This window comes from Echinops telfairi, unplaced genomic scaffold, assembly GCF_000313985.2.
Source record: "Echinops telfairi isolate 266 unplaced genomic scaffold, ASM31398v2 ScPeMD7_5868;HRSCAF=6743_0, whole genome shotgun sequence".
Taxonomy (NCBI): Eukaryota; Metazoa; Chordata; class Mammalia; order Afrosoricida; family Tenrecidae; genus Echinops; species Echinops telfairi.
Genome location: NW_022109767.1, coordinates 3,047,416 through 3,059,565, shown reverse-complemented (window position 1 = coordinate 3,059,565; position 12,150 = coordinate 3,047,416). Strand labels below are relative to the sequence as shown.

The following is a 12,150-nucleotide window of genomic DNA, read 5'->3' as shown; positions in this document are numbered from 1 at the left end:
GGGCCCGGGGCGCTCCCAGAACCAGCGAGGCCCCCAAGAGCTCCACCTAGTTCACGGGATCAAACCCCGCAGCAGCAGAACTCCGAGGCGGTAATGGCCAAACCCCAGGTGGCTGTAGCGCCTGTATCAATGTCCAAGCTGTCCGTCAACGCTCCCGAATTTTACCCATCAGGTTATTCTTCTAACTATACAGAATCCTGTGAGGATGGTTGTGAAGATTATCCTACTCTGTCAGAATATGTTCAGGACTTTTTGAATCACCTTAACTGAAATTGAACAGTTTGCAGAGACCCTGAATGGCAGGGTTACCACAGATGACGCTTTGCAAGACCTTGTGGAACTCATCTATCAACAAGCCACATCTATCCCAAACTTCTCCTATCTGGGAGCTCGTCTATGCAACTACCTGTCGCATCATCTGACAATTAACCCACAGAGTGGCAACTTCCGCCACTTGTTACTTCAAAGATGTCGGACTGAATATGAAGTTAAAGATCAAGCTGCAAAAGGGGATGAAGCAACTCGAAAACGATTTCATGCATTTGTCCTCTTTCTAGGAGAACTGTATCTTAATTTGGAGATCAAAGGGACAAATGGACAGGTCATAAGAGCAGATATTCTACAGATTGGTCTTCGGGAGTTACTGAATGCCCTCTTTTCCAAACCTGTGGATGACAACTTAATGTGTGCAGTAAAATGACTCAAATTGACAGGGTCCGTTTTGGAAGATGCCTGGAAGGAGAAAGGAAAAACTGATCTGGAAGAAATTATTCAGAGAATTGAAAATGTTGTCCTAGATGCAAATTGCAGCAGACATGTCAAACAGATGCTCTTGAAGCTTGTAGGACTCCGGTGCAGTAACTGGGGTGGAGTCCATGCAACTTCCACATATAGTGAGGCAACGCCTGAAAATGACCCTAACTATTTTATGAACCAACATTTTATACATCTGGTGGTGTTCCTTTCACTGCAGCTGATCCAGATTACCAGGAGAAATATCAAGAACTACTTGAAAGAGAAGGCTTTTTTCCAGATTATGAAGAAAATGGAACAGATTTATCGGGGGGCTGGTGATCCATACTTGGATATTGATGATGAAATGGACCCAGAAATAGAAGCTTACGAAAAGTTTTGTTTAGAATCAGAGCGTAAATGAAAGCAGTAAAGATAAGTTCCAGCATATCAGATTTATACAGCAGTTTAGATATGGTGATTTAGCAGAACACAGGAAAGCAACAAAACGCATGACACATATACCAAATTAAGGATATGAGTTATGTTACTAATGTATGCAACTTTTAATTTTCTTTAACCCAACTGCCTGTATTAGTCTGGGTACTTTGGAGAAACAAATCCACAGCAGCTCATGTATAAGAGAGTTTATGTAAAGAAAATGTGCATCACGAAAACATCCCAACCCAATGCTGCCCAAGCCCACAAGTCCAACATTAACCCAACACCAGTCCACAAAGTCTTCCACCTCACAAAACAGAGGCAATGATGCCGACTGCAAGAGGAAAGCTGAGTCAGTGAAAGAACAAGCATCTCAGCACTAGCAGGGGTCTCCACACGGCTGCTCCAGCACCCAGGGCTGCATCGGGATAGGTCCATGTGGCTTCTCCTCGGGGATGTCTTGTAGGAAGTCAATCTTGCAAGCTGGAGCAGGGAACTGCAAAGGCAGCTGCACCCTGGTGCGACCATCACAAAGTAAGAGACCCGAGAACTCAAAAGGCGAGGCTCACCCCCCATTTATCCCTCCGCCTTTCAATTAGCCCCATATGTGATTATCAGCCAGGTTGGCACAATTAACTAACTCACTGCCAAAATAAACTATTCCCTATAACTTAAAAAAAAAGGGAAATTGCTGAAAATTTAAAAGAAGAAATAATAAAAACTTAAGCCTATTCCAGATTGTGTGTATTTTCAGTGGACTCTCCGGGGCAGAGCCAGGAGAAGGTGGGGGAGGAGCTAGAATCGGTAGGGCCTGTACACAGCCAGTCCAGGAAGACTCTCACCTCTCCATTAATTTTGCTAGATAATTTGGCCAGAGAGAGTATTCCTAGGTTTGTGTTATGTTCCTGCAATTGTCAGAATATGCTGCTCCACTGTCTCCTCTTTTTCATAGTGTCTGCTGACAGGTCTGAGCATAGTCTTATCTGCTTGCCTTTATATGTGGTTGCCAGTTTTTTCCTAGCTGCTCCTAATTTTCTCCTTTCCCTCATAGTTGGATAGTTTAACAACTCTGTGTCTTGGTGACTTCTTGGTATTCAGTCTAGCTGGCGTTCTTTCAGCCTCCTGGATGGTTACCTGGTTTTCGTTCATTAAGCTAGTGAGGTTACCCCGGCTGCACCCACACAGGACCCCGGACACCCTGGTGCAGGGTGGTGGGTACTGGCTGGCGATTCTGCACAGAGCAGTGATGCAGGGCCCTAGCCTCTGCCATGTACGTGGCTGCCCTGTGGTGCTGGTCCAGGCAGAATGGGCACCCAGAGTGCCGCAAAAGAGACCACAGTGTTCGCAGGGAGCACAGGCGATAGGGTGGGAGTCAGCTTCTGTTTCAGAGAAGTGCTCTGAGTTGTCTTGGGAATTGACAGACAGACTTGAAACCCCTACTCGGGCCCCATGTCTCCCCACTCACAAGTCTCCACAGAGCTCCAGGCGTGAGCAATCTAGCTGGTGGTCATCTCCCCCTGATTTTTATTTTTAGCCTATTTTTGACTGAGTTGTGTTTCTTGTAAGCAGCATATTGATGGTTCTTATTTTCTTTTTCAGTCTGTCACTTAACTAGTACATTTAGGATAGGGATGGCTTGTGGGCAGGAGTAACTGCTAGGTCCTGGGGAGTCCAGGAGCTCAGGCAAGAGAGTTGCTGGGTTTAGAGAGAGAGAGCCTGGTGCAGGGTTATGTTAGGGTTTTCAATAAACATAAGGTGGATTTTTGCAAGCAGTGGGGAGACAGTAAAGACAGGACTTGGTGTGAGAGAAGGTTCTGCATTTTTTGGGTAGATAACATCTGGATAGGCTCTCTTAGTGTTAGTTTGAGAGTCTCTTTAGTAAGGATGGCAGCTGCCGCCAGGTTGGGATGGCTGCCAGCCTCTGACTGTCAAACCCAACTGTTTGGACAGATAAGCTAATGGAGAGTGGGTGGGCCCCAGGGCCCGAGTTAGGACTGAAACTGCTATGCCCTGCCCTTTATCCATGCAGAGAAAGTAAGGTTTAATATGGTTTGGTAAAGATAAAGGTGGAGACTGGAGGAGAGTTTGTTAAAAGGTTGCTTGATTAATTGGGGAGAGTCTAAAGGCCTAGCAGGGGTGTCTGGTTTCAATTAGTGACCTGGTCTGCTTTATTGCTTTCCCGTGTTCCAGGGGAGCTATTAGCTTGATGTCCTTCACACTTTTTTACTGAATATGAAAATTGTATTAACTATTGTGTTTCCCTGAAAGTAGGACAACCCCCGAAAATAAGACCTACTTACAGTTTGCCTCTCACTGAAATATAAGGCATCCCCCTGAAAATAAGACCTCCCCAAACATAAGGCCTCCCCGATAATAAGGCCACCCAAAGCTATAGTAGCGCTGGACTCTGGATCGCAACCGTGGGTGCTGCCATGCAGCTCACTGTTGGCCACAGCGCAGCTGGAAGTGCAAGTAAATGTACCATAGATTATGAGTAAATGTACCAGAGATTGTTGTACATGGAAATAATGTAGTAACAAGAAATTACTGATACTGTAGGATTCACAGTTTGTCTGGTTATGCTGGTTTGTGATGACAACTACTACTGTACCATATACAGGTAATAAATTTCCTTTTTTTGCTCAACAATAAATTTGTATGGTGTTCTTCTTCATGAAAAATAAGATATCCACCGAAAATAAGACCTAGCGCATCTTTGGGAGCAAAAATTAATATAAGGCACTGTCTTATTTTCGGGGAAATGGGGTAAGTGTTGGCAAGGGGTTAAAGGTAAAAGCCACTTCAGTTCATCAAGGTGAGGGTGGAAGCGAGGACTATATAAAGGTCGTGCCAGGTGAAATCATAAGCCTGGGTGAGATATCGGAACTCCTTAATGTACGTAGTGGGGTCCTTAGAAAATGTGCCCAAGCGCTTTTGTATGTGGGAGAGATCTGTGAGGGAAAATGGTGCATGGACCTTGATGGGGCCCTCAGCTCCAGCCCCCTCACTGAGGGGACAAACGTGATGTGACCTACAGTGAGAAGCATCAGGGGATGGTAGAAGGGCTGGGGAAGGCTGAGGAGGCTGAGGCTGAGGGGGCTGAGGAGGCTGAGAAGTGTGAGGAGGAGGGGAAGATTGAGGAGGGGTCTGACTAGGTTCCGGCCCAAGGTGGAAGGGAGTAAGGTGGAGGATGGGTAGGTGGGAAGGACAATCCTTTCAGGGAGTCAGAAGGGGTGAGATCTGGTTGAGCGGCAGTGGAAGGGAACAGGAGTTTAACAGGAGCCACAGAGGGTGATTGAGCAAGTAAGACCCGGGCTGAGTGACAGGGGACACATGGGAAGGACAGGAGCAGAGGAAAAGTAAAGCCTGAACCTCAGACCATTTTTTAGGCTGGCAACACAATTTTTGAGATCACAGAGAATGCTGGAATCGAAAGCCCTGGCCAGCATGACCCAAGGTCCAATTGGGATTGTGGCCATATTTGCTTACAGAAAAAGACTGGATGCTTATGGCGAATATCTGGAGCCAGGCCCAGTTCAGGAGGCATCTCAAGGGACTGTCCCTGGGAGGCTGAGAGAGAGAGCTTTCCGTGGTGTCTTAGACTGCCAGGGGTAGTAAGGCAGAGGAGAAGGACGTCTCCTGCTCCCTGTGCGCACCCATCAGTCGGGAGGTGGCCCGGTAACCCTGAGAGATGTCTCGGTCAGTTAGGGCCCAGTGGGAGAGTCCAGGACTCCCCAGAACAGGAAGGTTCCCAGGCACAGGCCTGTGGCTTTAAGCAGCAGACAGGGACCTTGGGTGAGTGACATTGAAAGACAAGGCAGGAAGCCAGGGTGGGGGAGGGGCTGGCTTTTTGGCCAGCTGAATGGCAGGAAGCTGGGGGGGAGGGGCCCGGCTTTGTGGCCTGCTGAGTAAGGGTGGTCCGGTCCTAGCCCTTGTTCATGGTCAGGAAGGGAGGGGGAGTGGACGGTTTTAGAGAACGCTCTGCAGAGCTGCAAATACGAGGCATACAAACAAGTAAGGGAAGCTCAGACTCACCCTCTGCGCTCTGGTCCAGTCCGGGAGGTGCAGTGACTAACAGGCCCAGGGCCAACAGTCCTGTCAGCTGCAGGGATCCCAGGAAGTAAACACAGAGACAAAGGGCTGGAGGCCACATGAGAGGGAAGATAAACACATAAAAAAGGTGGACATGAGAAACTGACCTTATCATCGCACCCCTTACGGGGTGGGGTGGGGTGGGGGGAGCCAGTTATTTCCAGCTCCTCTTGGTACTAGGGTAGGCGTACAAACCACATCCAGCTTCCTAGCTTACTTGCCTTTGAGCTATTCAGCCTTTCTCGGACCCTAAGTTCCCATATGAGTTTGCTGGTCCTCAGGGTCCAGAGAGAAAAACAAGATAAACGAGACAGACTGATCATGCACAGAAATACAGACCAGAGAAGCACTTGAGCAGACAGGCTTCAGAGGTCTGTGGAAGTGGAGGACAGGGCTGTGCACTGGCCAGAGAGAGGCCAGGGCAGCACAGAGGCCCCTCCTGCTGGTCCTGGGTTTCAGCACCATGATGAGAGGTCACATTGAGACACTGAAAGGAGACAGGATTGAGACAAGAACGTGAGGTTAAGAGAGGCTTTATTAGGGTAGGGAAAGAGCTCCCCTGAGGGAAGGGAGAGCAAAGAGAGGGGCAGGAGCATCTTGAGCTCCTGGGTGGTTCTGAGACCCAACAAGTTAGGTTTCGGAAATCGCGGCTTGTCGGTGAGGTGGTGGGAGATATATAAGGCTGGAGCTAGGGAGGTGTACATTGACAACAAGAAGGGAGATTTTGTTGCTTGCAGCTGCAGGACCTTGAGTCAGGATGCAATCCTTGGGAAGTGCCTTAGTTGTTTGCCAACCTACTCCCTGGAGTGCTGGGACAGGGGCCTGGTTTGTGATCAAGTGAGTTTATAGAGAATAGAAGCAGCTTCAGGTCTTACAGTAAATGGAACACAAGTCAGAGTCCCCAGCACAGTTGGGGGACTGTGGCCAGGCTGCTCAGGGACCACAGCCCTGCTGTGCTACATTGTGTAGCAGCCACTGGGAAAGAGCCCAGAGCAAAACCTCTGGCCTTTTCAGGAGTCCCGTTGGGAGGCGTGGTCCACAATACTGGTCGGTCCCTATCAGCTGAATCAAATTCACCTGGCTTACATGTGCCAATCCAGGTGTAATGCCAACCTAGGTGTACCACCTCTTCCTGGCTGGAAGCTTGAACCTGTGGGTATGCATAATAGGTGCCCCAGTCCCTATGCTAAGCTATCCAACACAAATGTGCTATGTTTATTGAATACAATAGCTAGAGTTGACTAGATTTATCCATACCAATACAGATAGACCTCCAAACACAGGTGAAAGCAAAGAATGTAATTAGCTTGATGACATTTGATATACATTTTACACAACAGATGAACAAAATTTTCCGTGAATTGTTTTAGAAAGGTGTGTTAGACAGGGTTCTCTAGAGAGATAAAACCAAATTGTTGATACTATATTTATTTATAAAGATAATTAGATATATAACAAGAAATGAACTGTTAAATCATATACAGATAAATATATAATACAAGAAATGAACGGTTCAATTATAAAGCACTACAAATGGCTCACTGCAACTCACTCCCATGAGAGAGAGTTGTGAGAGACTAGCAGTCCTTCAAGTCTAGTCTGCTGCCAGATCTTCCTCTATTTGTAGAGATAGCTAGGCTATGTCAGCACAGCAGCCAATCAGAAGGCGGGTCACCAACTGCCAGCCAGGTCACCAACTGCCAGTCCCCAGCTCCAGAGATGTCTTAAAGGGACCTCAACTACAGTGACACAGTCCACAGGCTAGGCGTCCCACAGGTAGTGTAGCCTGTAAATTGAGGCACAGGACAAGCAAGGCAGCCTCACACTGGTCCGATGATCAAAGAGCGAGAGACAAGAAAGGCGAGGCTCACCAAGCCATTTATCTCTCTGCCCTTCAGTTAATCCCACTTGTGTTTATTGGCCAGGCTGGCACGATAAACTATCTCAAAAGGTGTCATCTAGTTGTCTGTGACCCACAGTGAACTTCTGTAAACAGAACAACAAAATCAAAGCCCAGTCCTGTGGTGTAATGGGTTACATCGTGATAGACTGTGAAACTCAAGATCAGCAATTTGAAACCACCAGCTGTTCCTTTGGAAGAAAATGAGGTTACCCCTCTCATGGGCAGTTAGAGACTTGGAAATCCACAGGCCAGTTCTACTCTGTCCTAAAGGGTTGCTATGCGTCTGAATTGACTCATTGGCAAGTGTCATTAAGAGAATATTATTATAATAACATTCATCATAATCTCACAATTGATATTATGTCTGAGTCCATTGTTGTAGCTACGGTGTCAATCCATCTCACCGAAGAGCTTTCTCTCTTTACTGACTGCTCTACAAAGCTGGATGTTCTTCCTCAGTTACTGGTCTCTGTTGAGAAGATGTGTAAAGTGCATGTGAGATTAAGTCTCAGTATCATTGTTTCTAAGGAGCTTTCTGACTCTACTTCCCCCAGGACAGGTCTGCTTCTTCTTTTGATAGTCCCTTGTCCGGGGCCATTCGGCTCAATCTTCACTATAGTTTGTCAGAGCTTGCAGTACTTTTCCATCCCCACCTACGTGACATAGTTTTGTGATTATGTTATCTCCCCTATGAACAGCCTGTCCTTGGGACAGACTGAGTTTAGCCTTCAAGTCTGCCTAGAAGCAGATAAGGGGGATTCCATACATGGTGTGACAAAGCACCTATATCCTGCTTCCCCTTGATTGGGTAGGAGATTGCCTTCACCCTATTTACATATCTAGTGCCTGCACCTGATTTGCATAAAAGGACTTCACTTCACGGACCTGGTTGAAGACTGTAAACCGTTACTGAGGGCGCGCTCCCCCGGAGTCCTTGATTGGTCTATTACCAAAGTGGCCTAATTTACATGTGCGATGGGTGTTTCCCCTCCCCTGGCCTATATAGGCTGCAACCTTTCACTCAATAAAGAGAAACTTCATCAGATTACTGTCTTGTCTCCGTTTCTCGTGTCTCTTGTTCCCTTCAATTCCCACTCCCCCCTCCAGGGTCTGCGTTGACGTTCCTGCGGGTCGGGACAGTCCCTGGTATTTTCGACATTCTTCACTGACACCATAATTGGACACGTCAATTCTACTCTGGTTTTCTATTCATGCGAGGTAATTAAAATGAGCATGCCTTGGGACAGGCATACCTTAGTTCTCAAAGTGACACCTTTGCCCTTTGAACAGTCAAGAGGTCTTTTACAACAGATTGAGTTCTGACCGCTGTTTCCATGGGCTGTAATTATGAATCCTTGCAACATGAAATCATTGTTGTTTCATCTTTTTTCACTTACTGTGATCTTTTGAAAATTGATCCATTGTGAGAATTTTTGTTTTATGTTGTGTGATTCATATGGAGGGCTGTATTTTAAAACATCATCAGCAATTGCTTCAAATCCTCTTTGCTTTTAACTAGCAAGGTGGTGTCCTCTGCACGTGACACGTTATTATGAGCCATCCATAGAGACTGGTCACAGGACTGACAGGCTCTTACCAAACAACAACAACAACACTGGACACTTTGTTTACATCATAACGGTTTACTTAGTTCAAAGGAGGAATCCAAATGTAACAAAAGGTTAATGATTTTTTTAACAAATTTATTTTGACAAAATGTAGAAGGCGTCTGGTTGTTATGTGCTGTGGAGTCAGCGCCATCTCAGAGGGGCCCTTTGTAGAAAAGAGCAAAACCCGGCATTGTCCTGGCCTATCCTCACAACTATTTGATCTTCTCGTTGCAGCCATGGCCACTGCTGTAGCCACGGCCAGAACCCCCCTGTTGATGACCTTCCTCTTTCTCAATGACCGTTGATAGTGTCGAGTCCCTCCTGATAACATGTCAAATGTACCTGAGACAAGATTTCACCGTCCTTGCTTCTAAGGAACATTCTGGTACTATTTCCTCTGAGACATTAACAGTGTTTGGGTTGTTCCTTCTGGATAGCATTACTGTATTATTGATAGTTGTCTGCTCCCCCTACCCCCTTTCCCTGTGTTTTCATTGACATCCTGTACGACAAGCTGGGTTCCAAAATACGGGTAATGTGTGATATATTGAGAACAGGACGGGACCGAACTTTGTGATATGAAAGAGGGTCAACGTTAATTTTTATTCAAAGATTTTTACCTTAGCTGAAAGCTTTAGGATTCACTTTCTTACAAGTTGAGACTCACAGCATTCATCAACATAATATAAAACAGATCACATGTAAATACAGTGAACCCTCGCCACTTGGCGTTTCGACTTCCGCGGCGGCTTCACTCTATCGCGGTTTTTGCGTAACAGTGCATGCTCTGTCATTACTGCTACTGATTGGCTCATACTGTACACGCTTGATGCCATAAATAATATAATAAATGATAATTGTAATGTCCAAAATGTTTTACTGTATTTTCCCTTTTTCGTTTAATAAATTGGGTAATACGAGTGTCATGGTGACTAAAGGGTGTTTTTTCATGTCCTCTATGCTCTAACTACGAAAATATTTGATTTACAAAGCTGGCACGATAAACTATCTCAAAAGGTGTCATCTAGTTGTCTGTGACCCACAGTGAACTTCTGTAAACAGAACAACAAAATCAAAGCCCAGTCCTGTGGTGTAATGGGTTACATCGTGATAGACTGTGAAACTCAAGATCAGCAATTTGAAACCACCAGCTGTTCCTTTGGAAGAAAATGAGGTTACCCCTCTCATGGGCAGTTAGAGACTTGGAAATCCACAGGCCAGTTCTACTCTGTCCTATAGGGTTGCTATGAGTCAGAATTGACTCAACGGCAATGAGTATTTATTGTTTTCAGGGTTCATCATGGTACTCGATCTTCATTTCTCTTTATGGCTGCAAAATATTTCATCCTAAGTACACTCCCCCAATGTGTTTATCTATTCACCTATTTCGAAGCTATGCATAAGGGGTTCAGCAGCTGAGCTCTTCTTCATTGTCTGTTCTTAGTCTGGAAGCTCCACTGGAACCTATTGACTATGGGTGGCCCTGCTGGCATTTGAAATACCAGTGACATAGCTTCCAGCATCACAACAACATACAAGCCACCACAGGACAAACTGACAAACTGACAGACAAGTGGTGGAATCTTTTGAAAGATTCTATAGGCAGAATATAGCATGATGCAGGATGCATCAAGGGAATACACAGAGTCAGTTTACCAAATAGAACTAGTCAACAGTCCAAGATTTCAGGAGTTAGCATATGCACAAGAACCAATAGTGCTGAAGGAAGAACTTCCAACTGCATTGAAGGCATTGACCAAAAACAGGTTCCAGGAGTTGAGGGAATACCCATCGAAATGTTTCATAAAGCCGAAGAAGCCCTGGAAGTACTCACTCATCTATGCCAGGAATTTTGGAAGACAGCTACCTGGCCAACTGACTGGAGTGTGTCCATTCCAAAGAAAGATGACCCAAAAGAATGGTCAAGCTATAGAAATGTATCATTGATATGCACACAATTAAAATATTCTTTCGATTATCCAACAATGGTTACAGCAGAACATTGTCAGGGAACTGCCAGAAGTTCAGGCCAGATTCAGAAGAGGATGGGGAACAAGTGATACCATTGCTGATGCCAGAATAATCCTCCATCACCAGTTATCAGGCATCACAGAACAAAAAAATATATCATTGTGTGCTGACCTTCCCGATATGATTGCTGAAGACAAATGGGTGCATAAGTAAATGTGGTGATGAAAGCTGATGGTGCCCGGCTATCAAAAGACATAGCTTCTGGGGTCTTAAAAGTTTGAAGGTAAACAAGCGGCCATCTAGTTCAGAAGCAACAAAGCCCACATGGACTAAGGACACCAGCCTGTGTGATCACGAGGTGTCGAAGGCACCAGGTATCAGGAATCAAAGAACAAAAAATCAAATCATTGTGAATGAGGGAGAGTTCAGATTGGGGACCCAAGACACATAGTAGGCAACTGGATATCCCCTTACATAAGGGTAGCGGGGAGGAGACAAGCCATTCAGGGTGCAGTGTAGCAATGATGATGTAGCAATGATACAACAATGTAGCAATGATACAACAATGTAGCAATAATACAACTTTCCTCTAGTTCCTAAAAGCTTTCTCCCCCTCCCACCCCACTATCATGATCGCAATTCTACCTTATAAATCTGGCTAGACTAGAGGATGTACACTGGTGCAGATAGGAACTGGAAACACATGGAATCCAGGACAAATGATCCCTTCAGGACCAGTGCTGTGAGTGGCGATACCAGGAGAATGGAGAGAAGGTGGGGTAGAAAGGAGGAACTGATTACAAGGGTCTACATATAAGCCTCTCCCTGGGAATGGACAATAGAAACGTGGATGAAGGGAGACACTGGACAGTGTGAGATATGACAAAATAATAATTTATAAATTCTCAAGGGTTCATAAAGGAGGGGAGGTGGGGAGGGAGGAGTAAAAATGAGGAGCTGATACCAAGGGCTCAAGTAGAAAGCAAGTATTTTGAGAATGGTGATGGCAATAAATGTACAAATATGCTTGACACAATGAATGTGTGTATATGATAAGAGTTGTACGAGACCCCAATAAAATGATTTTTAAAAAAGAAGAAGAATGCTCCCTCAAAGCAGAGAATACCAGAAATATGGTTATTTGTATTTCATTGACTACGAAAAGACATTCGACCGTGTGGACCAAAACACACTGTGGATAATGTTAAGAAACTTGGTAATTGGAGGAGATTTCATTGTGCTTATTTGAAACTTGCTCGTGGCAGTTATGTAAACAGAACAAGGGAATACTGCTAGTTACGGAATCAGGAAAGGTGTGAGTCAGGGTTGTATCCTCTCACCATGCTGTTCAATATATATGCTGAGCAAATAATCAGAGAAGCTGGATTATATGAAGAGGAG

The 12,150-nt window shown here is 45.5% G+C and overlaps 1 pseudogene; it reads left to right on the top strand.

The window, feature by feature from the left end:
- The first annotated feature begins 6 nt into the window (after positions 1-6).
- Positions 7-1,165, top strand: LOC101660085 (annotated as a pseudogene).
- Positions 1,166-12,150: the final 10,985 nt, after the last annotated feature.